Raw genomic sequence first — 9,088 nt, forward strand, 5'->3', positions numbered from 1 at the left:
AGTCATTCTTCATTTGTCTCTTCCCCTTATCCTCAGCATCATTTAGCATACCCTATTGGTGATTCTACCACCAAAACATATCCCAAATCTGATCCCTTCTCCCCATTTTCAGGGCTACAGTCTGGTCTAAGCCATGCTTATCCCTTTGCTGAATTATTCAGCAGCTTCTCATAATGTGTCCAAGCTTGAACTCATGCTTTCTTCTACAATCCATTCTTCACAGCAGCCAAAGAGAATTTGAAAGTTGTAAATCTGATCATGTCACTTCTCATTTAAAATCCACCAATGGTTTCTGTTCTCTTAAACATGGAGTAAAATTCAAAGTCCTTCCCTATGTCTCTCTGATGTCTCCCATCACTCTCCCCTGGTGTATCAAGCACTAGGCATACTGTCCTTTGGGTTCCTTGAACGTATGGTGCTCATGCCTGCCTCAAGTTCTACACATTTTCTCTTTCCATAGACAGCTATGTGTTTATTTCATGCCTTATTTTATTTTCATCAACAGCACTTTCGATATCTGGAGTAGTCTTCATTGTTCACAGACTATCCCTCCACACTAGAACGCAAGTTCCATAATATGGGGATTATGCCCACCTTATTCACCCAGCAGTGAACAAGCACCTAGTAGGCTCTAATAAATATGGTCCTAGTAAACAAATAAATGAATGAGTTACCTATTAATTCCTGGAAACTACAAACCAGTTCTCTATAATTCACTATAACAAACTTCTATAATGAATAGTCTGCAACCTCTCCTTCCCCTTTTCACTAGCCCCACCCCATTTTCTCTATGTGTGACTTTTCCCTTGGCCTCCTTCTGAAACTGCCCCCTTGAAAGTCACCATGGCACATTAGTCACCAAACTCAACTGCCTTTTTGAGGCCTCAGCCTCTGTAAGCTCTATGCATTTGACACTTTTGACCACTTCCTCCTTCTTGTAGAATCACCCTTCTCCCTAAACTTCTGTCTTCTTCAGTAAACCACACTTTTACCAATCCCTTTGCTAGATCCTCTTCCTGCTTCCGATCTCTACCATGGTTCTTCCCAGTTGTCTGACATAAAACTGTGTCAATTTCCTTTTTTTTTTTTTTTTTTAATTTACATCCAATTTAGTATATATCGCAATAATGATTTCAGGAGTAGATTCCAGTGATTCAGCCCCTATGCATAACACCCAGTGCTCATTCCAACAAGTCTCTTCTTTAATTCCCCTTACCCATTTAGCTCATCCCCCCACCCACAGCCCCTCCAGCAACCCTCAGTTTGTTCTCTGTATTTAAGAGCCTCTTATGTTTGGTCCCCCTTCCTGTTTTTATATTATCTTTGCTTCCCTTCCCTTATGTTCATCTGTTTTCTATCCTAAAAGTCGTATGATATTTGTCTTTCTCTGACTGACTTATTTCGCCTAGCATAATGTCATCTAGTTCCATCCACATTGTTGCAAATGGCAATATTTCATTCATTTTGATTGCTGGAATGGACATTGAGGCCCTTCCATACTTTGGCTATTGTTGATAGCACTGCTATAAAAACTGGGCTGCATGTGCCCCTTCGAAACAACAAAAACTGTGTTAATTTCTTAATTCTACATATTCTCCTTTAGTGAACACATCTCCTTGGACCTCAGCTCTTACTTCTTTGTTCATGAGTCTAAGCAGATCCGTGCATCTCCCCTCTCTCCTTATCTTCAAACTCATGTCCCAAACCCACCTCACTCTATGACTTTCTTTTTTCTGTTAAGAAACTACTCTCTTCAGAGGATCAAGACACTATAGTCCTCCCTGAGTACCTCTTAATACTCACCATCTTATTCAGTTGGTATGATCTGTGGATTCCTCCTTTGAAATAGTTGTGTTCATCCTTATCTCTATTACCTACGCACTGTTAACTCCCGTACAGATAAACCACAATAGTCACTATCTGATTTCCCTGTCCTTTTAGTCACTGTCCTACAAGACCCCTCTATGCAGAGGCCCCTTTAATAAATGGATCCCATTGCCTACAAAGAAAAAGAGAAAGCTAAATTATTTAGTTGTTCATTTGACACAAACAGAACCTCAATTCAATTTTCTAGACTTTCCTCAATGTTTCCACTTTCTTACTTTTTAAGAGATTTTCTACAAATGAAAGTGCAATCTCTTCACAGTGATCATCTATGCAGTTCACAGGCATTAATCTTTATAAACAGATGGTAAGTCCCAGATGGCATGATTGGGTCTTAACTTTTCAGTGCCTGCATAACACCTCAGGAGATGGCCAATTAAAATTTGTTTAACCAATTTCTTTTGAAGCGTAAGTCTTCTAGATTCATTATTTGCAGTGCAGAACAATCAGATAATGAGAGAAGTGAGCAGTTACATTAATAAATATGAAACCTCTGCAAATTTTAATAATATTAAAAGCTATGCATAAAACCAACTTTTCTCTCATTGATGAAAAGCTTTTTTTCAAATTCAACTACATTTTCAACTCCAGAAAGTCTCTCTCATCCTTAAAAAGTGTTCTCTTGGTTTCTTATCCTATCTAGTTATCAGCTATTGATCACTTTCCCTGAACAAACAAAAGTTTCTTGAAAGAAGAGTCTACACTCCTGCTTTTTAAAAAAGTACACACCTACCCAGGCTGATTTCACATTTTTTCATTTACCACATAGTGGGCTCTCAATAAACACTGAATGTATAAGGGAATGAATACACAGACTCTTGTTCTCCCTGGGCATTTACACCCATTATTATAATTTCGAACACCCACAGACGAGCTCTTGACTCTGAAATCTGAAAGCTTTGACCTTTCTTCTTTGCTCCAGTCCTATAGATCTCTAACCACTAATGGGCAGTCACTCCTAGATTCCTAACTAGAACTCTAAACTCACTGTTTTATTAAAATCTAAATGCATCCTTTTTTCCCGCTAACCAGGCTGTTCTTCTTTTATTCTGTAAGGAATAAAATTGATTTACTCATCAATTAAGAACCATCTTCTAGGTGCTAAGTCATAAACTGGAAATCATCTAAGATTCCTTCTTCTTATTGATTCCTTGCCCTAAGTGTCTTTCAAATCTTTCTCCTACCCTCTTTCCCTGGTAAATCCCATTCATCCTCCAAGACTTCATTCAGTTATCACCATTTCTAGGAAAGCTTCACAGAATAGCATATTTTCTTTTCTTTACCCACACATCATAGCATTCAGCACTCACTGGATGTTGAAATCATCACCTTAAGAGCTCTTTGAGGGCAGAAAGTAAAACTTAGCTGCCTCTTATCCAGGTACAGTTTCTGATATATGATGCATTTTCTGTAAATATTTGTTCAACTAATGATTGAAATGAACTCTTACCGGCCTCACCCTCACTGGTGTGATTCTGTCATCTCTTCCCTGGATTATGACAACAAGTTTGACTGCCACTGTTCTTCCAGGGATGTCCAGCTCCATATGCCCTTCACACTGTCTTTGGAATATGCTTATAAAACCCTAATGTGAACACTTCATAAAGAGGCCCAGGGAGCAAGAGAAACAGGAAGGGAGGCTTAACTGAAAGAGTGGGCTGTTTGGAACACCTAGGTGGCTCAGTTGGTTAAGCCTCTGATTATGGCTCAAGTCATGATCCCACAGTTCGTGGGTTCAAGCCCCGCATCGGGCTCTGTGCTGCCATCTCAGAGCCTGGAGCCTGCTTCAGATTCTGTGTCTCCCTCTCTCTCTGCCCCTCCCCAGCTCATGCTCTGTTTCTGTCTCAAAAATAAATAAACATTAAAAAAAATTTTTTTTAAAGAGTGGGCTGTAGGGGCACCTGGGTGGCTCAGTCGGTTAAGCGTCCAACTTTGGCTCAGGTCAGGATCTCACGGTTCGTGGGTTTGAGCCCCACATAGGGCTCTGTGCTGATAGCTAGCTCAGAGCCTGGAGCCTGCTTCAGATTCTGTACCTCCCTCTCTCTCTGACCCTCTTCTGCTCATGCTGTCTCTATCTCTCTCTCAAAAATAAATAAAACATGAAAAAAAAAGAGTGGGCTGTTTATCCAAGGGTCACTGTGACAGGAAGCAAATGACCAAACTGGGGTATGAGTCCTGGCCTTATATTGACCTCATTTACAAAGACAAGACAATTAGAAAGTCATCTTCTTTGTGTGTCAAGACACGACAAAATAATAATAATAATAATATAATAATAATAATAATAATAATAATATCATCCAGGGGCACCCGAGTGGCTCAATTAAGTGTCTGACTCTTGATTTTGGCTCAAGTCATGATCTCATGGTTCATGAATTCGGGCCTCCCATTGGGCTTTGTGCTGACAGTGTGAAGACTGCCCTCTCTCTGCCCCTGCCCCATTCTTGCATGCTCTTTCGCTCTCAAAATAAATAAATAAACAACAACAAAAAAAAACTTTTAAAAAAATCCATACAGTGATATCAGATTTGCCTTTCTCCTTCTGAATTACTTCTAGACCAGAATTCATTTAAAAAGATAAGGAAAATTTTTAGATTCTGATATTTCTGGTTGTAGGTCATGGAGATGAGTCTAAAGAAGCAAAACAGACTTTCATGGAGATTTCAGAGGATAGAATATTCAGGAGGTTCACTTCTGCTGCCTTTCCTTTTCCATGTTGACCCAATCAGAATAGTGAAGACATTAATACTACAAACAACCCCAAACCCCAGTGGCTTAAAACAGCAAACATTTATTTCTTGCTCACATTATAGATCCGTTGTGAATTAGCTGCAGGATCTGCTCCGTGTTTTTGACAACCCCTCTTTAGAAAGCATCCAGACTGTTAGAAGAACTGCTGTCTGGAACCACATTATCCAATAAAAACACAATGCAAGCCACAAACGTAAGCCATGTGTACAATTTTAAATTTTCTAATAGCCATATTTTAAACAGTAAAAAGAAACACCATGAGTGCTTGATCATGCATCAGTGAGAACTCAGAGTTCCTATGCCAGAGACCAGGGAGCTGGGTGAAGCCATTTCCATCTCTACCCGTCCATGCGCGCCACACTGATCCATCCCAGTGAGCTAAGCAGCGCCCTCTAAAAGTGAATGAAGCAGTTACACTAAGACCCCAGCTGCACCTTCCAAGCACATCTCCTAGAAAATCAGCACAAGCCTCTCCACCTGCTAAGTGTGTGGACTATAGAAGGCTTCGTAGTTTGTGTTCTAGAGGAAACTATATGTAACTTCATTCAATTTCATTCTTTTTGCTGGTTCATTTATTTGGGGTTTTTTTTGCTTCTGTTTTTGTTTACATTGTTTTTGTTGGTTTTTTTCTTTTCTTTTTCTTGGATACAGAAAGAGAAAATTGTATTTTTACTTTTGTTTTTTTAATTAAAATTTTTAAAATTATTTTTACCTTAATTTTTATTTTTTTAAGTTTTCTGTTCTATTTTATTACATAAATTTTTCTAATTTTTAAATTTTTTCTTACCTTTTTATCTCTATTCTATCAAGCTTCTTTCAATAAGCAGACAAAAACACATCTAGGATATAGCTTCCTTTATTTGATTTTTTAATTTGTTTTTAATTATTTAATTTTAATTTTTTATTAATTTTTCTTCCTTCAAAATGACAAAATGAAGGAATTAACTCCAAAAGAAAGAACAGGAAGAAATGACAGGAAGGGGCCTAATCAACACAGATATAAGCAAGATGTCTGAACTAGAATTTAGAACCACAGTAATAAGAGTAGCTAGGTTGAAAAACATAGAATCCCTTTCTGTGAAGATAAAAGAAGTAAAATCTAGTCAGAATGAAATTTAAAATGCTATAACCAAGATTCAGTCTTGAATGGATGGCATGATGGAAAGTATAGACAAGGCAGAGCAGTGAATCAGTGATATAGAAGACAAAATTTTAGAGAATAATGAAGCAGAAAAAAAGGGAAACAAATGGAAAAGAGCACAATACAAGACTTAGAGTACTCAATGACTTATCAAAAAGGAATAACATCGAAATCATAGGAGTCCCAGAAAATGAAGAGAGAGAAAAAGGGGCAGAAGATTTATGTGAGCAAATTATAGCAGGAAACTTTTCTAATCTGGGGAAGGATACAGAGGTCAAAATCCAAGAACAGAGAACTCCCGTTAGAGTCAACAAAAACCAACCATCACCAAGACATAGTCAAATTTACAAAATACACAGACAAGGAATGAATTATGAAAGTAGCAAGGGGTGAAAAAAAAGTCCTTAGTCTACAAGAAAAGACAGATCAGGTTCGCAGCAGACCTATCCACAAAAACAGCTGGCCAGAAAGGAGTAGCAGGATATATTCAACGTGCTGAATCAGAAAAATATGCAGCTAAGAATTCTTTATCCAAGAAGGCTATCATTTAAAATAGAAGGAGAGAGGGGTGCCTGGGTGGCTCAGTCAGTTAAGCATCCGACTTCGGCTCAGGTCATGATCTCATGGTTCGTGGGTTTGGGCCCCATGTCGGGCTCTGTGCTGACGGCTAGCTCAGAGCCTGGAGCCTGTTTTGGATTCTATGTCTCCTTCTCTCTCTGACCCTCCCCTGCTCACTCTGTCTCTATCTCTCTCTCAAAAAATAAACAAAACATTTTTTAAAAATTTTAGAAAAATAAAATAGAAGGAGAGATAAAGCATTTCTCAGACAAACAAAACTAAAGGAGTTCATGTCCACTAAACCAGCCATACAGGAAAATTTTTTTTTTTTTTTATGGTCTCACTTTTTTTTTTTTTTTTTTACAAATAGTTTATTGTCAAATTAGTTTCTACATAACACTCAGTGCTCATCCCCAAAGTGCCCTCCTCCATGCCCATCCCCCCCTCCCCCCCACATCCATCAGTCCTCAGTTTTTGTCAGCATTCAAGAGTCTCTCATGGTTTGCCTCTCTCCCTTTCCCCCACCATTTCCGCCCTTCTTCTCCCCCTTGTTCCTCCGTCAAGTTCCTCCTAATCCTCCTATACGTGCAAACATATGATATTTGTCCTTCTCTGCCTGACTTATTTCGCTCAGCATAACACCCTCAAGGTCCATCCATGTTGCTACACATGGCCAGATTTCATTGTTTCTCATTGCCATGTAGTATTCCATGGTATAGATAAACCACATCTTCTTGATCCATTCATCTGTTGATGGACACTTAGGCTCTTTCCATGTTTTAGCTATTGTGGAGAGTGCTGCTATGAACATTGGGGTACATGTGCTCCTATGCCTCAGCATTTCTGTATCCCTTGGGTAAATTCCTAGCAGTGCTATTGCTGGGTCATAGGGGAGTTCTATTGTTAGTTTCCTGAGGAACCTCCACACTGTTTTCCAGAGGGGCTGTACCAGTTTACATTCCCACCAACAGTGTAGGAGGTTGCCCGTTTCTCCACATCCTCGCCAGCATCTAGAGTTCTCTGATTTGCTCATTTTAGCCACTCTGACTGGCGTGAGGTGGTATCTCAGTGTGGCATACAGGAAATTTTAAGGGGAACTCTTTAAATGGAGAAAAGATGAAACAAAACAAAAAAGGCCAAAAGCAGCAAAGACTAGAAAGGACCAGAGAACATTACCAGAAACACCAACTCTACAGGCAACACAATGGCACTAAATTCATATCTTTCAGTATTCACTCTAAATGTTATTGGACGAAAGCTCCAATCAAAAGACATAGAGTATCAGAATAGATAAGACAACAAGACCCATCGATTTGCTGCTTACAAGAAACCCATTTAAGAACTAAAGACATTTGCAGATTGAAAGGAAGGGATGGAGAACCATCTATCATGCTATTGGTCGTCAAAAGAAAGCTGCAGTAGCCATACTTATACCAGACAGACTAGATTTTAAAATAAAGACTGTAACAAGAGATGAAGAAGGGCATTATATCATAATTAAGGGGTCTATTCACCAAGAAGATCTAACAGTTGTAAATATTTATGCCCCCAATGTGGCACATATGTAAATCAATCACAAACATAAAGAAACCCATTGATAATAATACTAAATAGGAGAAGACTTCAACACCCCATTTACAGCAATGGACAGATCATCTAAGCAGAAAATCAACAAGGAAATGATGGCTTTGAATGACACACTGAACCAGATGGACTTAACAGATATATTCAGAACATTTCATCCTAAAGCAGCAGAATATACATTCTTCTTGAGTACACATGGAACATTCTCCAGAATAGATCATATACAGGGACACAAATCAGCCCTCAACAAGCACAAAAAAATTGAGATCATACCTTGCATATTTTCAGACCACAACACTATGAAACAAATCAACCACAAGAAAAAATTTGGAAAGACCATGAATACTTGGAGATTAAAGAATATCCTTCTAAAGAATGAATGGCTTAAACAAGAAACCCGTTAAGGAAGAAATTAACAAGTACATGGAAGCCAGGGCACCTGCATGGCTCAGTCAGTTAAGCATCTGACTTCAGCTTAGGTCCTGATCTCTCAGTTCATGGGTTCCAGCCCCACATCAGGTTCTGTGCTGACAGCTCGGAGCCTGGAGACTGCCTTGGATTCTGTGTCTCCCTCTCTTTCTCTGCCCCTCCTCCCACCAGCACTCTATGTGTGTGTCTCTCTCTCAAAAATAAACATTAAAAAAAAAAGTAAAAAAAAATAAAAGTACATAGAAGGCAATGAAAATGTAAACATGACAGCCCAAAACCTCTGGGATGCAGCAAAGGTGGTCATTAGAAGGGAAGTACATAGCAATCCAGGCCTCCCTAAAGAAAGGGGAAAGGTCTCAAATACACAACCTAACCTTATACCTAAAAGAGCTATAAAAAAACAAACAGCAAATAAAGCTGCCAACCAGCAGAAGAGGGGAAATAATAAAAATTAGGGCATAAATCGATGATATCAAAATCAAAAAAACTACAGATTAATGAAACCAGGAGCTGGTTCTTTTTTATTTTTTTAATGGTTTTTATTTTTTTACTTTAGAGAGAAAGAGAGTATCAGGGTAGGAGCGGAGAGAGAGAGAGAGATGCACAAAATTTGAAGCAGGCTCCAGACTCTGCGCTGTTAGCACAGAGCCCAATGCAGGGCCCAGACCCACAAACTGTGAGATCATGACTTAGGCCAAAGTTGAATTCTTTTTTTTTTTTTTTTTTTTTTTTTTTTTTTTT

This window comes from Hyaena hyaena, unplaced genomic scaffold (assembly GCF_003009895.1).
Source record: "Hyaena hyaena isolate Hyena2069 unplaced genomic scaffold, ASM300989v1 scaffold_158, whole genome shotgun sequence".
Lineage (NCBI taxonomy): Eukaryota > Metazoa > Chordata > Mammalia > Carnivora > Hyaenidae > Hyaena > Hyaena hyaena.